The 22,742-nt window shown below is 44.0% G+C and overlaps 1 long non-coding RNA gene across 1 annotated transcript; it reads left to right on the forward strand.

The window, feature by feature from the left end:
• Positions 1-4,405: 4,405 nt before the first annotated feature.
• LOC136286387 (uncharacterized) lies at positions 4,406-9,582 on the forward strand. Its single transcript, XR_010719886.1, has 3 exons — positions 4,406-4,462; positions 4,945-5,134; positions 9,292-9,582. It is a non-coding gene; the product is annotated as an uncharacterized lncRNA (long non-coding RNA).
• The last annotated feature ends 13,160 nt before the right edge of the window (positions 9,583-22,742 follow it).

The following is a 22,742-nucleotide window of genomic DNA, read 5'->3' on the forward strand; positions in this document are numbered from 1 at the left end:
TCAATATTTCATCTTTCCATTTGCATCTTCCACTGCAGTCTTGAGTTCTTCCAAGTGGGCATTGTCTCTGTCTGGGAAGCAGTGCCTACAAAAGCAAGTTCCTGGCCCCTGCTCACTACTGCAATAAAGTAATACTTATCCCCAGTCAGATGTGGGCACGCTCGTACTGTGATAATGGTGATAGCAAAATGAGAAGCAGGAGGAAATTATTTTTATGCTTTTGGTAGCTACAGGGCATTTGGGGAGGGCATGTGGAGCAGCAAAAGCCATGCTGCCATCTGTGTGTTAGCTATCAGTGTCAAACTACATTGTATTCAACATTACAGAGACTCTTTATCCAGTTCCCAAATTGGTTGGTGAATACAGGGAAGATTATGCTTGATGGATTTGGTGGTCAAAAATTGACCATCCTGACTTGTAACTGGCTTGTACTTGGGTGAGCCCTAAGGATGCTTAAAGCTGCCTTTGGACACCACAGGCACGTTTGGGAGTTCCCAAGGTACCTAAAAGAACTTGACTTCGCACAGACACCCTGGCAAACCCAGGGAGCCTTTTGTTACAACATATTTGCTGGTTTGATTCTGGTTCTGCTCAAATATTGATCCTGGATCCTTGCTTTGATCCCTGTATCCCACTCCCCTTCCTGGGTCTTCACTTCTTGCCCCAGCCAGTTGCAATGGCCCAGTGCCACCCCCACCCCCCTTTTTGGGGCTGGGGAAGGGGAGGATGTTCCTGCTAGACTGCTAACAAAGTTTTTCTTAAAAAATGCTTTACCACATCCTAGCCAGGATGTATCTCCAGAGAAAAAAGTCACTTTCCTCAACGGACCCACTGTGTTCAAGCCAGGCAAGAAAAGTTTTTAAATAGCTTTAGTAGAGTCTGTCTACCAAGCCTGTGAACTCTCAGGCCATGAGAGGAAGCTTTTAAAATGCTCTTCATGTACAGGAAAGCCTTTTGTCTTCAAGAGTTCAACACTGGCCTCTGCCGCAGCCACACAGTCCTGCTTCCCAGTGGGCTCCCATCCTTTACCCCTCTGCTCTGCACTGCTTGCTGGAAGTGAAAGATGCTGCAGCAGGCAGTGCTGAGGCCCTCCGTGTTCAGAGAGGTTCTTATCTTGTTTATTCTCTCAGAGTACAGTTCATGGTCACAAAAGAAACCTGCCCAGATCTGCCTGCTATGGCTGGCAACAGAAAATGCACTGCCTGATGTGTTCAGAGGGGTGACTGAGTCAAAGGGGTTTCAGGTTTTTTTCCATCACTCTGATATTTTTTCACTTTTTCTGTTAATGAATCTGCAGGTTTAGAAAGACACTGTGTGAGTGGTTATGCACAATTTGGCAGGGGGCTGTTAGTTGTTAGACTGTTAGCCTTAATAAATAGTTTTATGTCATGGTAATAAGACAGTATTTCTGATAGCTTGTAACAACCGACCTAAGAAGTCTGATCCCCAGAATTAAGTTAAGGGATTTTTTACAGCTCAGAGACAAGGGAAAGGGTCAGGCACAAAGCTGCCATGGCATCTTACATTTCCACAGTAAACTCTGCCATTGTGGTAATTGTCATCAGGAACTAATGTCCCACACAGTTGTCCCCCATGGCCTCTTTTCACATCTCTGTTACCCTGGGAACATCACAGGAGGAAAAAAATCATCGTGATACAGTGAGGAGTAAGGAACAGTTCAAGATATTTGGATTTCTTAATCGTATTTTTAGATTATTCAGCCTTCAGCATTGGAGAAGATGGTTTATTAAAGATGTTTAAGTTTTTGAAGTTTCAGACTTGCAAAAAACCCTATTATAATCTTATAGATTTTATATCTGTAAGTAGATATACCTATATAACAATTCAAGACCCAGATGGATGGTTTATTCTTCTCAAGCTTTTGGATGGAAATAATCTTGATCTTTTAAAAATACTCGCACTTTTAAATATAAAAATTAGTCAGTTATGACATTTTGATATGTGGTCTTGGTTTTGGAAGATGAGTTGGAATGTTTTTAAGTTTGTAATTTTCCTTACTGTGCAGATCCTCCTAGAAGAGATTTAATCTTTTCAAGAGGGACTCTGGGGCTCATATCTGCCACAGGCCATGTATTCTCTCTTTTAGAGTGGGCTGGAGCATTTATGGACAAAGATATCAAAGCTCAAATATCTGATCAGTTCCAATATAGACAGTCTGTGCTCAGGGGCTCCAGCAGCCATCCAGTGCGACTTGCTTCTCCTTCCTCTGGATCAATAGGGATGAAAGTAACACATCAAACTCCTTCAGTGTTACTGTTGATGCTTTCTGACAAGCCATTGATTGAAACGACGGACCCCACAGGCACTCTCTATTAAGAAGGAAAAGATAACAGTAAACATTTTTTCAATGCAATCCCTTTCATTTACAAAGCATGTGCAGAAGTCTGTTTTATTTAGAGCAGAAGAAATCAAATAGGAGTGACAGCATCTTGGAGCTGGGAGCAAACACATTATCTTTCAGTCAAAAGTCTCTACAAGGGTGGGGGATTTTTCCTGCTATGAAGAATTCTATGTTTGTCTGCATATAGTTGCTAACGTTTCTTTTCTCTGCTGTGTCTGCATGTCTTTAACATTCACAGAAACCATCAGAGATAGCAAAGGAGCCACTCTACCTTTGTTGTGAGTCAAAATCTTTGTTGTTTGACTGATTTGGCTCCAGAAGGGAGCCTAAGCCTCACTGTAATAATGGAAAGTGTCTGTGTCCAGCCCCTGACATTACATATCGTTATAATTGCTGTGAAGGTCCAAGGACACAAACGAGGACAGGACTGTAGGTGAATTTTACATGAGACCAACCTATCTATGCACTCAAAAACTATACATAAGTCTTTGGGAATCTGAGCTTGTATTGTAGGTCTGAGACAAGCTGCAATTTTCATGGTACAGGTTAGGAACAATTGCTTTGAAATCAGTTTGTTTTTCATGCAGTAATTTTAATAGTTTTGGTAAGACACCCATGGAGTACAGAGGGTCTGGTAAGGGGAGAGGTGGTATACAGCAAGATAGAAGTACTGAGACTGTAAGGGGTTAGCAGGTGAAGGATGTGTGAAACATTGCAGGATGACAAGAAGCAAACATCCATGCTGATCTGCTGATTTTTAGTAGCTAGTAGGGGTGAATACTATTCCCTAGGCTTATTTTTGGTAGGTCCTTCTTGAAAACTGCTGAGTGGAGAACGGGTTAGTTGTTTTGTGAGAAATGCTCTCTCATGGATAGCTGGTTTAAAGGTTGTCTGGGCGTTGATCGTGGGCTTGCTTGCTTAGAGACCACTGCACATCCTAGCTAGAGTCTTTCTCCCCCAGGCTTTGCACTGGGCAAAGTAGTAATAAGAAGTCCAAAATAGAGTCATGTGAATTTTCTTATGATTTAATATTTTTTTTCTCGTTGTCTTGTCTGATAAATTTGTCCAGCCATCCTCAAGTAATTTCGAGCATCTGTTTGGACACAGGAAAAAACAGACAACCAATTCCTTCCAGATTAGTTTAGCTACGAGGGGCGTGAGCGTGGTTGTGGAGGGTGTGGTGCACGCTCATTGAAATCAGAAAATTCCGGGAAACTAATTACAACTTTTAACTGTTGTTGTAACCTCTTCTGTGGAAGAGAAGTTTTCACATGAATATTCCTTGCGTTGGAGGTGAAATCAGATCCTCATCCCGCACTTGCTGTGTTTGGAGAGCTGCCAAAAAGCTCTGTTAAAAAAGGCATTCCTACCGGAATATGTCATGGACTATTCTCCGCTCCCAGCTCAGATCGGGAACTGGAATGCAGACCTCCCAGTCACACACTAGTGGTGGCATTCGGGAGGCTCACGTTGCAATCTAGAGAAAATAAGCATCAAGGCAGAGGCAATACCTCATGAAAACGACAGGGAGAAACAAGCAAAAGACATGTGCTCTCTGTAGGGAGCTCAGCAAATCCGCAGTCCTCCAAACCTGTTTTTAACGCTGGCTGGAGCTTAAGTCAGGGTAACAACTAGCTCGGGTTTACACACATGGACTTCTACTAAAAAGTTCTTTTATTGCCTTCAAAGACAGTATCTCCACAAGAGAATGAACTGCCTAAGAGTAGAGTGAAAAGCAAGAGGAGAAGGAAGCATCTGAGCTGGAAAAGGTGAGAATCAGATCATGGAAAACTCTTAACTAGATGCAGACTCGTCCTTATTAATCTTGTGGTTAGCCCATCTCCCCTAGAAGGGACTACCCTTCTGTGAAGAGAAAGAAGTGTAAATATATTTAGTCAGAGCTAGACATAATTTCATTTTAAATTTTCTGTTTCCCAGATTTATTTTAAACAAGCAGACACCCCCTGCCCCACCTCTCCCCTCCCCCCTCCCCTCCCCCATACGCCCCTAGTAAATATTTCCTACTTTCTTTGGTGTCATGACAGATTAAAACTGGGATATCTTTCAGAGATCATGTGAAAATGGTTCTATTTTTGCTGGGTAAGTGTCATGAATATCAGTATACTAAATAGAACAGACTGTGACAATAAAAATGTTGATCTCTGTGGCTGCTGAAAGAGTGACATTAAGTGACTCTCACTGATATTTAATTTGCAAATTGAATTGCACTTATTGAGGGAGGGGAAAAGCAGCAACGCTTGAGTTGATGAGAAATTCTGCATTTGAAAATGCTCCTTATTAATGATTCAAAACATACAGTTCCTAGGAGCTGTAAACAAGTCCAGTATTCTGCACACTAATCCATAACCATTATCATATGTAGAGAACAAGAAGTTACTCATAAACAGATGTTCCCTTTGCCAAACCCATTCATTTAATGCACATTTTACTTCCCAAGTCCTAGTTAGCAACTCTCTGTGGTGGGTGGATTACATGAAAGGATGGAAAAGCAGGGATAAGTTTGCCTGCAAAGGAGCAATGTTTTCATGACTGTTCTGAGTCTTTTCCATCTTGCCTTGCAGTGGAAGAGTTATTCATCTTGGACTTGCTCTCACTGCCCTGGAGGGCACTCAGCTTTATGCTTCGAGGCACTGTGAGGCAGTGGGAGATGCCAAACATGTTCTGTTTAGCAGAGAGCCGTGTCATTAAGTGTGCTCTCTGCTCTGACTGGGAATGAAGCCTGGCATTCACAAATGCTTATGCCCAGAGAAGGTAATTATCTTGCCATAAGTTATAGGTGAGCTTTAAGGAAAAGGTATGCCAAAAGCAAGGGTGGAGGAACAATTACTGCTCAAAGCAGAACTAGTTTCTAAGTTACTTCATGTTTCTCACCTGGGCCTAGTTCAGCCCAGGTGTTGAGTGTCTCTAAAGTATGGAGATCCCACCACCTTTCTGAGCAACCTGTTCCCCTGGTTAAGTAGTCCCATGATTTTTTTTTTTCCATATGTTCAGCTGGAATTTCTCTCCTTTTGCTATGCATGTCCAATAAGCACGTAACTCAGTCTTTCCTGTAACTCCCCATAAGGAAGATGTATGCACTCTAAAGACCTTCCCTCAACCTTTTACTCCCCAGGTTAAACAAATCCGTTTTCTCAGTCCCTGCTCCCACAGTGAGTGCTGCATCACCACCACCATCTTGGTGACTCTCTACTGCACCCTCTCTAGTTTGTCAGTGTTCTCCTAGGAGCCCCAAACTGGACACAGTAGTCCAAATGCAGTCTCATGAGTACTAAACAGTAGGGATCCTAACAAAGAAAATGACTGTCATGAGCTAAAAACCTGGCCAAGCTGTGCTAAGATCTCTCAGAACTCTGTCACTGCAATTACTTAAATGGGGTTTCTCAAAGATATTTAAAGAAAGAACAAGGGACGATGGGCAGAAACTGAAATACAGAAAATTCCATTTAAATGTAAGAAAAAAATCTCTCACAGTGAATGTGGTGTAACACTAAAACAGTTTACTAGGGAGATTGTTAAGCTTCTATCCTTGGAAATAGCCAAAACACAACTGAACACAGCCCTGAGCAACCTGCTGTGCCTGATCTTCCTTTGAGCAGGGGTGGGTTGATGAGGTATCTTCCATCCTCAACTATCCTCTGATTCTGTGAACTGTTAAGTGAGATTAAAGCTACATGTTTAAGGCAGGTTCTAGGATGATCCACATTTGAATATTTATCAACATGAGATGCAGAGACACAAATAGTTACTGGGAGAGAATTCTGTGTCAGTAATCACAGTACAGTTAGAGCAGTGTTGCAGGAGAGAACAACCCAAGCAAATTCGGCATATGGATGTTCACTTTCAGGAGAAGTTTATCAAAATGAGATAAACAAAACCAAACCAAACCAAACCAAACCCAAACCCAAAACCAAAACCAAACAAAAAAACAAAAACAAACAAACAAACAAACAAACAAGCAAAAAAAAAAAAAAAAAAAAAAAAGAAAGGAAGCAAGTCTTAAACAAAGCAGTCCAAAAGCCAGAAGGGAACAGGCAGCCTGGGTGCTGTTAAAATATACCATAATAAAATCTCAGGTAAAAATTTTGACATAATTTGAAAAGAAAACAATGTGATCCAAAAAGGCCATTTCATAGCTTAATAGACACATTAAGGATGCTATCACAAGCAATAAGTTAATGTTTTAAAAATGGGATGCTTACCCAAATTAGGAGAACAGGAAAGCCCATAAAATAAAGCAAGTCAACCATATACCAGAAATTAAAAGGGCTAAAAATTAATGTGAGTTGAGCCTTGCAGAGACTGATAGTAAATAGTTCTTTATATAGCAAAGGCAGGAAGCCAACTAGTTTGAGGACAAATATGTAAAAGGGCACTTGGGGAAGACAAGAAAACAGCAGAAATGCTCATTGGGTTTAAATGTTCCAGTCTTTCCTGCTGAAGACATGAGAGAGAGCCCCAAACCCAGCATATTCTTGACAGCAGTTCTTCAGAGGAGTTAGTGCAACCTGAATTGAATTCACAGGAAATAATAGACCAAACAGATAAGCTGGAGGTCAGTAAACCAGTAGGACCAGGCACCATTTACAGAATATTTTCTATGTGAAGCTGCAGAACTGGTGGCCCAAGGTGTGTAAACTGCCATTACGAGTGGACTCTGTGCCAGAGAAGGAGAAGGGCAGAATTGCCACCCCCCAGCTAGAGGGGTCTTGGGAAACAAGAGGCCAGAGGGTTTGACTTCCATCCCTCCTACAACAGCAGAGTCAAAAAAACATGTACACACAAGGAAGTGTGATGTCAAGGGAGGCAGTGTAACATGATTTCTGTAAGGGACAACCTTGCAACCAGTCTACTGGAAGTCCATAGAGGTGGTAACAAGAATGTAGAGATACTGGACGTATTGTTTTTCAATTTTCATGTAGCTTTTGACAAAAAAGCTACATGACATTTCTCAGCAAAGGCTATGAAGATACTAAGTCATCATGGACTGAAAAGTCCTTTTGTGATTTGAAAATGGAAAGGAAAGTTAAGGGCTCAACTGTGATTTTTTTTTTTTTTTTTGGATGGAAAACCAGCAGCAACAGAACCCCTAAAAGTCACTCTGTCATTGCTTAACATCCTCACCAGCAGCCTGGAGTAACAGTGTGTGTCTGGCATACCCAGGTTTGCAATGGCAAGCTCATTTGTCTGGTGAAGTGCAAAGAACTGTAGGTGAAGAACTCCAGAAGTACTTAACAAAGCCAAGGGAGGGGGCAGAAACTGACACATGAGCTTCAGTGTTCACCAAGGTGATGTCTTGGGTAGAATAATCTGTAGAATAGTCTGAATCATGTTTACATGGTTCTGAATTCACAACTGGCAGCCGCCACTCAAGAAAATACTGTTGGAATCACCATGGACTATTCTCTTAAAACCTCAGCTCAGTGTGCCGTGGCAGCCAGAAAGCCAGGGAAATGGTGAGCATCCTCAGGGAGGCTCTTCCAGCTTGGTGTACCCACATTTGGGGTAGCGTGTGTGGTTCTGGACTCTGCATGGCTAGAATAGAGCAGGTTAGAGAAAGGCAATCAAAAAGGACAAAGGGTTCAGCTTCCTCAAGAGGAAAGCCTGGAAAGCCAGGATGGCTCACATTAGAGAGGAGATGGGTGTGGCGTGATCATGACTTTTTAATGAACTTATCTTTCAAAGAACGGAGGTGGGTGTGAAATCTGGTCACCTGGAAGCGAGGGAGTAACTTGCTTAAAAGAAAAGCATTTATTTCCAGAAAACCAAAGGCCTTGTTGATGTTGTTGGCAGTACCCCAAAGCAACCAGGATTGTTCCTCTGATCTCCTCTTCCCTGTGCCCAGGAGGCTCTGCAGATGGCTAGGCAATGTCCTGTGTTCTGCAGAAAGTCAAATTTTTGCTCTGTCACTCATGAGCCAATGGCTGATCCAATCCATGGCTGCTCAGTGCTGCTGGAACTTTTACTTGAGAAGAAGCAGAGGTCCTGACATCAGCAACAGGGCTGAGGTGTTTCCACATGAGCCACGCATTTGCTCCATTCTTCTGGCCAGCTTGTTTGAGTGTCTTTTTCCATTATGTGGCTTGCAGCTGCGTCCCAAAGGAAAAGAAATTATATGTGTGCCCTTTATGCTCTTTATAGTATATTAAAAAGGGGGGGAAATTCTTTGTTTGGAGTTTCCTTCCAAACAGGATTTTTTTGGTTGTCTTAGGATTTTTTTTTTTTTGGCCTTAATTTGTTTCACTGGGTAATGTCATCATTCATCTTTCCTGTTTTTGCTGTAGAACTTCTTAGATGGTTCACAGATGTGCACTGGAAATTAAAAGGTAGCATGCTGAATCCTGAACACAAATAATCTTAATTTGTAACTTGATCTGTTATTGCTCACAAAAGAAGACAGAAAAGAGATTCCACTTGATCTGGCTGCTTTGGTTTCTCTTTTCCCTGGAATTTTAAAAAACTCCCAAGACTTGCGCAAGAACCAAAATAGTTTTCTTTACAGTAACATCACAGCTCAATTGGCAACCTTCCCCAAAACAAGTCTTTCCTCATCCCATAGTTCCTTCAGGCCTTTGCTAAATGTAATGGAACTTTCTAATCAACAAGGCTGTGGGGGGTTTTTTCCTTCATCTCTTCCCACTTAAAGCAGCTAGTTGTCCTGGTCAAGTATCAATTGCTATTATTTACTGCAAAAAGCCAGGCTGATCTGTGGACACATTTCTCTGGTTCTCCCTATCAGCTGTTTATTTCAGGATCCCCTTTACATCTATTTTCCCACTCAAGCATGTACTTGAGACGTGACCCCCTCTCAGCCTTCTAGGTCTAAACAGAGAAGTTTCCGATTCATCGGCTCCACATGCTGAATATCTTTGGAGATGAACCCTTCCTAATTTTGCTTCTTTCCATTTCAGACAGGACATCCTCTTCTTAAAGGAAAGACATGACTCTTGAGGCCCACAGTGACAGCCCTATACCATCTGGTCCTGTAAAATATTATTCTCAGCTATTTCTAGTGTGTGTAACATCATGTTTTCCTTTATCATAACATGTGATAAAAAATGCTTGGTTGGAATGTGAACTATTCAATGGAGATGGTGGCAGACATCCCCATGTCTGCTGTCCCAACGAGCATTAAAGTTGATTGTGTTCCTGCAGAGAAGCTGCATGACAATTCAGCAGAGAAAGGTGGCTGAGCATCAAGCATATCAGGCATCTCTGGAAACTGTATCATGTTGTTTTCATTAGTTTCCGATCTTGGTAAGCTGGGATTGACTTAATGCTCTGAGGGAGTTCAAAATGAGAACAGCTGAATCACAGCAGAATCACTGGAGTGGTTGAAGGCAACAGCAAGCAGAAATCTGCATGAGTCATCCTAAAGAAGAGGCCAGAGAAAAGGGTGGGTGTGCTTTGTACTAAAGTACATGGCTCTTGCGGAACATGAACTTCTCGGGAGCGTCTGCATTTCTATTCTAAGAAAACCCAGAGGGAATCTACTATTTTCTATTAATTGCTCTAGATAAGGATGGGTTCTGCTGGAAACAAGAGGTACAGCCCAAGTTCTTACACCCATTCTGTCCTTCAATTCAGCTGGTTTTCACCTGCTGCAGATCTATGTGAGTGAGAAGGCATCACCCCAGAACACAGGCCCAGGGCTGAGCAGAGACAAAAATGTACCCAGAGACATTACAGGACCATTGCCTCAGCTTCTTCCACTGTGATATTCCAAATGTGAAAAGAAAAGGATCTGTTCATTTTGGGTGGAGGCTGGGAGCGCAGTGCCTCCCACAAGAGGGCTGTTCCTAGCCCTCATGTTGCCACCATGCACAGCCCTCCTTCCACACCCTGTCTGACCAGTTGTGGCATTCACCCTACCACACCTCCCACAGTTGCCAGTGCTGGCAGGAAAAGGGACTAGCAAGGGCTGGTTGACTTGACAGGTGGATGCATGGATTTTTTTCTACTTTTTCTTTGTGTGGATTGGGGGATTGGCAATGCCACAAAGGGGGTTGATCTGAATCCCACAAAGCAGTGTCTCAGCACCTTCACATTTCAACAGTAGCCCCCACAGCCTTTGTAAAACTGTTGTCTACTTCACAGTAAATATCTGCTTGCTAAATACAGCCACCACCAAGCCTTTGCTTGAAATACTTGACGGAAATAAGTTGTCCTGTCCTCTGCATATCCCTTGGTCGTTTCTAGAAGGGTGTGTGTGGTACCCTGCTATTCTCAAACCAAATAACAGTTCCGGCTGCTCATCTCTGGTGGAGAGAGCATGCTGGTGACACTGCTCCCAAATGTCCTGTTGGAAACTGCTGGGTGAAATGACTCACTTTAAATAATCTGTCATCTTGATAACTTGGGTCCTTTTAACCCAGGAAGATTTGGGATGCCCCAAATGAATACCTGCCCTGGCCATCTGCCAGCACAACAGGGGCTGAGCTACCAAGTGCTCATTCATACACTCCCTGCTGCTGAGCACCTGGCAGCACGTTTGAGGGATTCCTCTGACCTCCTCTGACCAGGCTCCTGATGAATTTTCCACTCAGGGCACTGTTATCTGCAAGATGTCATGGTTCCACATCATGGTCCAAGAAGGGACCTCAAAACTCTGTATAGATTGAAATTAGCACCATCTCAACAGTGACCTTCCCAGCCCCAGCCTGGAAGCCACAGTACCCCCAGCTGCTCCCATAGCTCATCTCCCCTCTGCCTTGCTTCATCTTCCTATGTTTATTCCTTTTGGAGTTCTGTTTGCCAGAGGAAGAGTGCCAGCATGACCATAAACTCTGTGTTCCCTGTGGCCAGGCACCTCCACGTTCAAAGGAACTAAGCTGTGCTAATGTTTACAAGAAATATTCTAATTCCAGTGTGTGAAACCACCCTCTTGACAACATCTTTCTGTGGCTAAGCATTAAAATATTTATTCAGGCTGGACCAACATCTATTTCAAGTCAAAACCCCACAGTGAGACATTCCTGCATTCTACAACAGCATTCCCTCAAGCTGACTGTGACAGGGCAAAGGTAGCTGTTGCTCTCTGAGGGACAGAAATTTTCTCCTGCTCATGCATTGTCCCCTTGTTTCTGAAAAGTGCTGCACAGTCACAGTAAGTGATGGCTCACCAGATAAGAAGCTGCTCTGCATGTGAATGAGTGCCCAGCACTTTCAGGAAACTGTGAGATGGGTAGTTCCCCTTTTTAATGCTCTTTGATGTCCAATAAAAATACAGATGTCAAAATATGTGCACCAGCAGCCTTCAGCTAAGCATTGGACTTACCTGCATATTCCCAGCAAACTTCAACTGCAGAAAATTATCTCATGAATGTTTACTTCATTTCTAGTTTTGCTGTTTCTTAGTGTGAAAAATCTAGTGTCTAATGACATATGAGCTGGGTTTTTTCAGTTTTGGTTTGTTGCGGTTTTGTTGTTGTTGTTTTTTTCTTAACCACATTGTTAGATTTCTCCCAGAAAGTTTCTCCTTGTGGTCTTATGGTATGGATAATCTTCAGGGTATTATGGCATGTATCTTCCTAGATGAGTCTAGGAAATGTAATCACATGAACAAACAGAAGTATAATTACATATTCCTGCACCTTCTATATATGTAAGCATTTGATATATGTATAAAAATACAAGGCTTGCATTGATAAATGTGATTCTCTGCAGAGAGACATTGTGGCAACAAATATGTGTATGTCTACCTGTATATATCGTGCCTTCCTTTTACTGAGTGTGGTATTACTACCTTGGAAAACTGAAAAATAAGAAGAAATGATCACACTTCCTTAAAAATGATGAGATTTTAAAACATCAATAGACAGTGAATTCTCTGCCTTTTGGTCTTGAGGTTCTGCTCTAGCAGATACTTTCAAGCTTAAAAGAAAAGCATTGTTGAGATTCCTATATAACCAAATCAGGGCTTGAAAAGACACCATTTGTCATGAGCCACACACTGAATCTGTGAGAGCTGGCAGCAATGACAGTATTACAATTAAGAATAACATTTTTTCCAGATAGGATAAACACCATTTGTCACTTCATAAGGTTTTGGATGTGAAAATGGAACAACGACTACTTCCTTTTCTCATCCAGATGTAGATGATGTTGCTTCATTTTCTGACAATATACTAGTAGACATCATTAAATGAAATTTAAAGCCTCTCTTTCACCTCCCCTCCTTATTCCCCAATTCTGACACTGTTTTCTTGATTACTGATATAGGAGCCATCCAAATGCTTCATTACTGATTGGCTGTGTCACTTCATAGTCAAAATGTGCTATACTGGAAAGGAAGATCCAAAAAGGATGACAAAGAAGTGTGTGGCAATATGTGAAGTTGTTAACATCCATACTGGAAAAATCTGGTATTGATTATGGCAGTACATTTCAGAATTGCAGGTCTAGGGTCAGTATGAAAGAGCTAAATTTGTAGATAAATTGAATGCCTTTTTTGTTATGACAGTTGCACCCTGTACAGAAATGTCAATAAAGCTGTTAGCTATCCATTCTGTATGTCAGCAAACAGGATAGGGATGTGTGTGACCAGAGGTGCAGCTGGGAATGTTTACTGCAGCACCACAGAGAAGAGGAAACTAGAAAGGATTCTGGCCAGGATTTCCAGCTATTCCCAATGTAATATTCTGGTGCACATCATCCAGGAAATCTGTGTGAGTGCTGGGTATATAATAATTTTGAATACCTCTGAAAATCCTTCAGCCAAAAGAAGCATGCCACTAAGTGAAGGACAACTGCAGGGTGCTGGATGGACCATTGTTTTTCTCAATAAAGTTGAAAAGGGATTTTTAATGACCATAGATAAATAGCATCCAGGTAATGCCTCTTGCTGCTGAGATGCCATAACAAGGTATCTCCTAAGGGACACAGAGGAAAATCAGACAAAAAAAATGGCCAGCATGACATCTTGTAGTTATTATGTATTTCTTTCTGAAATCTCTCTCTTACTCTCATATGGGATTTTGCCTCCTTGAGTGACTATCAGAGTTCTGCTTGCTTATGTGCTCTGCTCCTGCCTGGGCTTTGGACACTGACAAGTCATAATCTTTCCAGCTGCTTTTCTTTTATTGGTCTGGATTTAGATTTTTTTTCCCCCAGACAGTGTTCTCCAAAGTGTTGAGAGGCAGTCTGGATGCAGATGTTCAGGCCAGAAGCCTCTTCCCCTGGTAAAGCCAAAGAATATGTAGATTCCTTTGCAGACTCATTACAAGAGACACACAGCTCCCCTCTGCACACCCTTTTCCTCACCTTGGCAAGCACTGGTGCCCATGTTTGGGGAGAGAAGCGCGGCTGGGCTGTTCCCTCTGCCATCCATGGAGGACACTGTCCTTCCTGGGCCCTGAGTTAGCCTGCACTCAATACTCCAGCTGAGAGCAGAGCGGCACAACAATGAGCGCAAACGATTCACCTCTTCACCAAAAACCACTTACCAAAAAAGAATGTTAACTTAAAGGGAGACACTCTATTTACAGTTCTTGAGAGACAACACCCTACAGTTACCACTAGGAACAAAGCAATGACCTAGAGGGGGACAAAATTTCCACATACAAGAAGATGGGATGAAGCTTGTTAGAAACTGCAAAGTGGCATAACCTAAAAAATTAAAGTAAGTGCTGAGCAGCCTCAGCTTAATTCTGTATACTGCAATAGTCTTTCCTCACATCACTGCATGTGATGCTTCACCCAGGCTGTGATGGGCCATGGATTACACAGATGCCATGCCCAAGCTTTACCCCATTGTTCAAAGCCTGGTTTCCTGCCCAGTGGGTAGCCCCAGCCTTGCCATCTGCTCCTGTATGAGAAGGATTGCACCGAGGCAAAGCCCCCTGCTTTGTTTCCCCTTATGGTATCCCAGTTCTGGGGAGAATGAGGACCAGCCAGAAGGAAGAGCCTTTCACCCTCCTCTGTTCCTAAATACCTTATTTATAACCTTAAACAGCCTGGACACTTGGCATCTCCACTGTCCTTGATCCTCTGACATCTACTCAGGCTGCCTGCTGTTTCCAGCCTGGGAAGGATGGAAATTTCATGATAATCTCCCTCCATTTAAGCACGTGCCTGCCTTGGGGTTGAGTCATCCCTGATGAGATGATTTGCAAAGCAAAGCCTTCCCAACCTGAGCTCACTGAGCTCTGGGTGCTGCCCTGCCAAACTGCCTGTCCTCCCAGGGCTGTGAAAGGAACACTGACAGGCATCATCTGGTTCTCAATGCACAAGCTCAGAAGCATCAGAAGAAGTGTTTGACCTTCGTGTGTCAAGTGTGCTAGAAATGGATCAGCGTGAGGCAGCGAGAGGCACAGGTGCCTTTTGAGCAGGAGAAAAAAGGAACTTGGCAAGTCTTTTGATGTGTCTCAGTGAGCAAGCAGCAACAACAACAAAGACAGGAAAAGATTTAGAAAAGCATACTTGTAATAGCTGAACACAAAACTGTCCAAAAGCGACAATTTTGATAGCTTCAGAGACAATTTGCCTTGTGTTGTGCCTGATTTGCTGTCATTTCACATAATAGGAAAACTTGAAAATAAGACACAGTCAAAATGTTCAGGAGAGGTAATGGCTGCTTCGTTTCCTAGGCTAACATCCTGCCTCAGGTGAACTTTCTCCATTCTACAGTCAAAGGTGGGAGGTGTCCATAGGCCTCCAGATGGGGATGATTTAGGCTGTATTATTTAGAGCTACTCTAAGTGAGGGGAGGCACGAAGATATGAAAACAATCCTGCCCTTTTACTTTTCTGCTTGCCCTCCTACAGTGAAAAATCTCCACTTCCCACGGGCTTTCCTATGACCCTGGTCTGGGAAGCTCAGGTATTTAACCAACAAAGTCAAGCAAAGCAGAAATTGAAACAAAGACTGTGACTAATTAAGATGTTATCTTGTGAGCACATTCAGATGAAAGTTCCTGTGAAGAGAATACAAAAATCGTAAGTAGCTGTAAAGTGGTTCTTTTCACCAACCTTAAAGCAGGGTACCACATAATAACTCACAGCTGTGCATATTTGATCCCCATCTAGCATCAGTTCATGCATTATTTACATCCTTATTACTGGCAGTAGAGTTGAACAGAAATGATGGGAATATCTGTTACCCCTGATGGGAGAGAAGCATTTTGCATAGCTCACACTTGTGGCTGAGCATGGCCCACAAAGGCAGGGGCAGAGAAGGTAGAAAAGCAACTGAGCTCAGAGAAACTGGAACTCTTTAGAAATCAGATAAAAGGGAAGAGGAAGCATGTTTTGGAGTATGAGCAGACACTCTTACTGTGGACAGGAGAAAGAAAGAAAACTTGCTCACTTTGCCTCTATCCAGAGCTACAGCAAAGAGCAGTTGAAGTGAAGAGAGGCATGAGTGGAAAGAATTAGCAATGCATGAAGCACCAGCATGCTTCAGAGAGTGAGCTGAAGTCCTTGTTAGTAGTGTCCTTTGATTTGCACTTGATGGCCTGTGCTAAAGGTAAGGGGTCAGGCAGGTTTCTTGGCCACTAACCCAGGCAGGGAGCTGATTCCTGGCTCAGAGATGTCTAATAAGGCACAAAGGGCTTTGGCAGTCCCTTAAAAGAGGTGGTAAGGCACACCACACCCTGTGGTGACCAGGCAGACTCCTGCCATCAGGAATCCCAGGACTTCTGTCATGTAGCCTGGTTGTGGAGGTGATTGGTGACAGCTTTTGTATGGATGACTGCCCATGGGGAAATAGATGGACACCACCAATTACACTTCTGCAGAGCACTTGACAGCTGGTGGCAGCTGAAAACTTTGCCTCCTTTCCAGCGAGCTCTAGAACAAAACCATGAAAAGATGGGTTTTTGATATTTGAAAACCATTTTGCCTCCTTCATGCTGTCCCTTAGACACCCTGGAACAGACTTCTTCTGCTGTCTTTATGTAAATGCTTCAAATTCTTTGCTGGACAGAAGGGACAACCTTCCAGAGAGGCTGCCAGGCAGAATGGTTTGGCTCTACTGCTGTCTCATTGTTATTAACAGAAGTATATTCCAGGACCACATCCAGCTGCAGGCAGAAGCAGGCAAGAAGCTAGCACAAAACCTCCCATATGCCATCTGCTCTAAAAACTGGAATCCAGCCCCAGTCCAGCCCTTCAGGCAGTAACATGACTATACCCAGGTCAGCTGAAACCAAACACTCCATTTGAATAAGCAGACCTCCAAATGTGACTTCCCTGATGCACACAGTAGCACCACGCTGGATCATCACACATAAGATGAAATTAGACTTTTTCCTGCCCTGAACTCCAAGTCAGAGCCAATTCTTCACAGCTGGCCCACATGGGTCATAAAACAGTAGCAAAAGATTGAAAAATCTCTGTGTGCTGGCCTGGCTTCAGACGAGGAACGTGAGGAAGAGGTCAGTGGCTCGAGGCTCACATCAGGTCAAGTTCCTGTATACATGGAGGGCTGAAACTCAAGCATGTTACCAGCTGCGGCCACCAAAGGCAGCCAAGGCTCAACAACAAGCAAAACCTCTGTGTATGAAGGTCTCAGAGCTGTACAAAAGGGCATGGCACATTTGGAGGACCTCTGAGCAGTGGCCTCGAGGGGAGGCATAGTTGCCAGTGTGCATAATTGCCAAAAGGTTTAAAGGGAAAGCCTACAGCACAGCAGGACTCGTAATGTTGTCCAGATCAAAGCAGCTTTGTGGTTTAGAAAATGTGTCATCAGAAGGAGGGAAAAAAATTAATGGCAACTTCTTCCAGGACAGCCTAGTAGTGCCTACTTGGTACAAACACCTTGTGTGAGATTTGTATAACCTTCACAGACATCCTGGAAAACTGCCAGTGGGCTTGAGAAAAGAGGGTATAGCAGCCCCAGCAGCCCCAGACCAAGGACAAGCTCATGTGCTTGGCTAGGTTTGTAGGCTACACCACATTGCAGCCAGTTCAGCCTGCTTTCTCCTTCCAGGGCACCTGGGCAATTTTGACTGGTCTTGCATTTTCTCTAGTGTTTTGTGGCGATTTGGGAAAATGTAAGGACACATAGCTTCAGCTTTCCAGAAGCTTCCCTTGCCAGGCAGCCTTGCAAAGGACAGCTATAGAAAAACTCCTTATATTCCAGCCCTCCTTCCCTTTGTAAGTTCTTCTGTGCAGGGGTGAGGTACAGATGCACCTCAGCATTTGCTGTTTGGAGACAATCCTACACTTGAGACCTTTATCTTACTCACCTGATTTGCCCTTACCCCAGAGTAAGGGCAAATCACTCCATGTGACTGATGAAAGCAAGCAGTAGGACAAGCCTGGTGGGGGGGAATATGTTTGCTGGCACATTCCATCCACCCAGTTATCCACAGATGCGTAACAAGACCCAAGAAGGCAGCCACAGGCCAGGCAGCTCAGACTTCATCTGTAATTGCTTCTTGTGCAACAAGTTGCAATCATATGAGAGCTACAGACATTAAGACTATTGCCCCACCAGGAACATAAGGAAGAGGAGAGACCTCCCTAACACAATTTTAGTCCAGATCATCTCAGGAACCCTGTGTGCTATGAGAATCACAATTCATGGGCTAAATCCTGAAGGCCTTGCTGAGTATTTTTCTGGAATTGAAAAGCATTTGTGGAGGCTGTGCAGAAGCCTTACCTGGCTAAATGCTTTGAGACGAGGAGCCCTGCTTTCCCTCAGCAGATATCTAGCACCCCAAAAGCCTGCTTTGTTTTACAAAGCACAGAAAAGGGGTTCTGTGCCCTGAGGAATCCACAGTATAGGAGATGTCAATATGAGGATGAGTAGTCTCTCAGTCTTGTAGTGGATTAGTCTCCATTAACCTTTAGGTCTTTCAGATTTTTGCTATATTTGAACAAACAAACAAGTGAACAAACAAACAAGCAAACAAACAATTCCAATGTTGTTGTGAATCCCTTTGGAAACCTAAGGTAGCAGACCACTCTTGCATGTTTTCCAGGGAGACTTGACAAGAGCAGTGGCTGGGCAGCTTCAGAGGAGTTTTTGCTTGTTCATAACACTATGGCAGGCACTGACCAGAGGTACGTTTCTCAGCCCTACCAGGAAAATGGGGAGGGAGCTGGGAAAAATCAGGCATCTGAGTCCTTGCACTGAAACAGGTGATTAAGCACTACGCACTGTAGCACAGTGTATGTTCTGAACCCAGTGAAGGCAAGGGGTTCTGTGGCATTGGGTGCAGACACTCAGCCTATAGCAGGCTGGGGCCATTGTTTCTTAGAGAACACAGCAAGAGATCACAAAGAAAGATGCCTCTCCTCTTCAGTATTTATCATTAGGGCTGAGGCTCTTTCAAGGATTTCCTGCCCTCCATTCTCAGACAGACTGAGGTCAAATGAGAACACAAATCTCACTGATAAGGTTTAAATATGCCAACTGCATGTCAGATATGATTTAAAAGGAAGATAATAGTGACGTGATAGCTCATGGGGATGAGATTGCTGAATCAGTTAAAGGAAGCAGTGGAGCCCAAGCAGAGTGAAAAGGTTTACACAGCACAGCAAAAGTAAAATCTGAGTGCTAGTGCAGGAAGCTTTACTATGAGCACACCAATCACCATGGGAGGTTTGGGATATCTTCAGGGAAATCACCCTCTTATGACATCCAAATGGTTTTGGGATAACTTCCAGAGGTACCTGTGATTTCACTACATTAATCTGTTGCATTAGATTCCCTGGTACACTGATTTTCAGGCCAGACATCTATCTAGCTGAACTGTCTCTGGGTGGTGGTGGTGTGTGTCCTTAAAGAAATTAGTTCTTTAACACTGTCTGTGCAGCAGCAGGGATATAGCAAGGAGAGGAGCTCCCCATACACACCCCATTAGGCGGGATCACAAGGACAACTTCCCTATTCCTTATTACATCAGCTGCTGTGGCATATATGCTCCAGGTCACCAGGAATGGCCATACAACTCCTGCCACTCAGGTTGCAACCATACACATATTTGCACAAGAAAAGGCTGGACACTGAGGTGGAGCAGGATGGAAAAAGCTGGGTAGAGAGCTGGTGAAGGGCAGGACAGGTGTCACAGTGCCCTTTCAGCCACCCCAAAGCACCTCAGCAGAGCTGAGAGGTGATGTGGTACAGGTGAAAAGCACCTCGCCTGTACCTCAGAAGAAAGGAAGGCACAGGGAAGAGCTCTTACTTTCCTGGCTCATGGTTTCTTGCTTATGTTGTTTCTGAGATAGTGATCCCACAGGAAGCTTCAGGCACACAACAGGCCATTTCACCCTAATCTCAGCCTCATTTATTGCCTTGTGTTCCGGTTTTTTATTAGGGAAAAGTTGGAGCAGGCAGACCCTGGCAGCTCAGCCTGGCACACCCTTGGGCCCATTGGATACTGTGGCCATCCACAGGTACACTGTGCCCTAGGGCACTCTCTTGCTGTGCCCTGCCTTTCCCTTCCCAGCCACACAGGCACCCTTCTTATCCCCAGCACACCCATGGGTCTCCACTGAGCCAGAGCTCCCACCTTGGCCAAGCTGAAGGAATGCAGCAGAGAAAGCAAATGCTCTGTACCCGTGAGAGGATGTTTCTGTGTAAACTGTCAGTGTGCCAACTAGTACTGACACACAACCCTGGCACAAATGCACCCAGCTGTAACCTTCACACAACATAACTCCAGACAAGCCTAAGTTGATGGTGGGAGCTGAGGCCATGGCAAGGAAGCAGGTTCCTGGCCACCAACAGCAGAAATTTGGGTTAATCTTTCATATCAACAAATCTTCCTTTTAAATTTAAAACTCCCTCTCATCTTTCTGCCTTCATACTCTACACCAAACATGCTTTACCTACTGGTGACTTACTGCTAGAGAATCAGATGAAACAACCATTTTTCTTGCACTGTCACAAAGCCCCATTTTGGGGTGACTGCATGTGTGGAATTTTCCAGGTGGTTGTGATAAGCAGCCCGTGTGAACAGAAAAATAAACAGTATGGCTTTTAGATGCTACTCAAATTGCCCTGGATTGTTTCCGCAACACCTGCACAGGCCCTTAACCAAAGCCTCTGGCTGCCTCCAAGTGAAACAGGGCATTTGATGCTATCAGGACAACCAGATGCCAAGCAGAGAATTTAGAAAGTGTCAGCAAACAATACTGGAGTTGTTGGGATATTTAAAAGTGTCTGGAGCAGCTGTAGCCAGCTAGAGTACATAAAAGGGAATAGCAATTAATTCACAGTGGTCCACACCATTGATCTAACACACACAAACGGGAGGAGCAGGTGACTAAATGTCATGTTTCTGGCTTGTACCTGAAACCCAGGTAACAGACTTCCAGTTCCTTGCCAGACGTGGTAGAAAAAAATGTGCAGTGATGTTCTGCAGTGGCTGTGGAGTCAGATAACTCCAATAAGAGGGGTTGTTTTCTCTAAACCATAGACAAATGAAAAGTATAGAAGAAAAGTCCAGTTTCAAGTCAGTTGCTTCCCTCCTATTGTTAATTTAATTTTCACACTTAGCTGAATTATTTCTAATTGGTGGTATATTATGTAAAGCCCTCTTACCTGAAATCAGATTTTTACAGATTCCTCCATGCATTCCTGCTCTTCTCAAAGCCAACAGAAGTTTAGTTAATAGTCAAGAGAAGTAGCTCCCGTGCAGATCCTGGCCATGAGAACCAGTGTACAGGCATCAGAAAGGTGAAGGAGGCATGTACATGGTAAAGACCTGTACCTCCCTCCACACATGTGCTTTAGCAAAAGGCACAGAAAGGGTGTATTTAAAGGGCAGTCCCGTGTCAGGGCTTGTCAGGGATGCTGTGCTTGCTGTATGAACCAAATGCTCTCAGATGATGTGTTGTACAGCAATATATATGCCCAGGGTAGAGAAAAAGGGCTAGAAGAGGCTCCTAGGATCATCTAACTGAGCTCTTGACTGCCACAAAGACTGCATCTTAATTCCCAGGATGAATTTTCAGACAGGACAAGAGGGGATATTCTCACCTTTCCTTGGCACCCCAGCCCCATGACAGTGCATACCACATGGTGGCCAGGCTGTTCAGCCCCCCTGCCCAAGTGTGAGAACTGCTTTCTCACTGTGCATCTGTGTCAGAGCCCCTGAGGTTATCATGTGTCCCTGAAAAGCCTTTGAATGGCCTGGCAGTCTCGTTCCCCAGCCCTAAGCACTGAGCTATACAAGAGAAGAAGGCCAAACACCTCATTGCTCCTGAAGCTACATCTTGGTCTTGGTCTGCCCCCGACCTCTTCCAAAACACCTCAGTTGACATTTTCCTAGAGTAGACCCCCTGCTTCACAGCCTGCCCCGTGCCAAGGACTCTGTCCTCCCTCATCTCCTCTCTGCCTCACATCTGCCTCCTCTGGCTCACATCTGAGCCTTTCTGTCCTTTGCATCCCTGGTCACCTGCACACTCCTTCCCCAGAAATCTTCTGCATCTCCAGACTTCTGCCTTCCCCATCCCTGATGAGCATTTGGCTGCAGCACCAGCTCCACAGCCCACAAGTGATCCAAAAAAGGCATAAAGAGAGCACACCCTGTGACACTGATACCTACACCTCCCTCTCTTTGCTTTTCCTGTCAAATGGGACTCAAAGGTACCAGAAAGGTGCAGGCATGGGATATGATCCAGATACAGCTCACATCTCTCCTGTGAATTACAAGCAGGGAAACTGATGGGGTGGTTGTGGGCAGTTCCCAAAAACAGCCTCGGTGTTTTCCTTCAGCTGGCACTGCACCTCAGGTAGTCCTTTGAGACTGGAAGTGAGGCAGCACACAGCAGCTTGGGGACTGCTCTGTGCATGGGCATGAATTCAAAGGTCACAAGAAATGCAGAAGCTCTTGGAGTCACGCACAAAGGCTGGCTGTGCCAGACGTGCTGGGAGCACCTTGGACAGAGCAGACACCAGAGCCACATGGCCTGTGGGAAAAAAATCAGCCCAAAGGCTTGAAAGGAGACAGATTTCTTACAAACCATACTTTTCCTGCAATACCAACAAATTGTGCTCAAGAAATACACCTCTTCTTTTAGAAAAATTCACCTGACTTGCTCCTTCTCTTGAGAAATGTTTCCAAGCCCAAAGTGAATGCAAACAGATGCGAATATGTCAGAGGCTGTGAAAAACTGGAAAGTCTTTATGGGAAATGGCAGCCCCGAAGAAATATACCCAAGATTGACTTTGAAACTTAATGATGGTAAGAAATGGTGCCAATGGTGATGACTTTCATGAAGTATCCAGCCAGCTCACCTTCTCTGTAGTTCTCAGTGCTCCTGCTACCTTTCAAAGGGCCGGCCTTTGATTCTCCTTGTCTGGCTACCTAAACCTCCATTGTTCGTCTCAGGATACAGCCTGGGATTTTTGTTTTATCATTCAGTTGTGCAATGACAATGTAATATTTAAGAGGCATATGATATTAAAT

Source organism: Chamaea fasciata, unplaced genomic scaffold (genome assembly GCF_029207755.1).
Source record: "Chamaea fasciata isolate MVZ Bird 193981 ecotype frontalis unplaced genomic scaffold, bChaFas1.0.hap1 SCAF_1, whole genome shotgun sequence".
Lineage (NCBI taxonomy): Eukaryota > Metazoa > Chordata > Aves > Passeriformes > Sylviidae > Chamaea > Chamaea fasciata.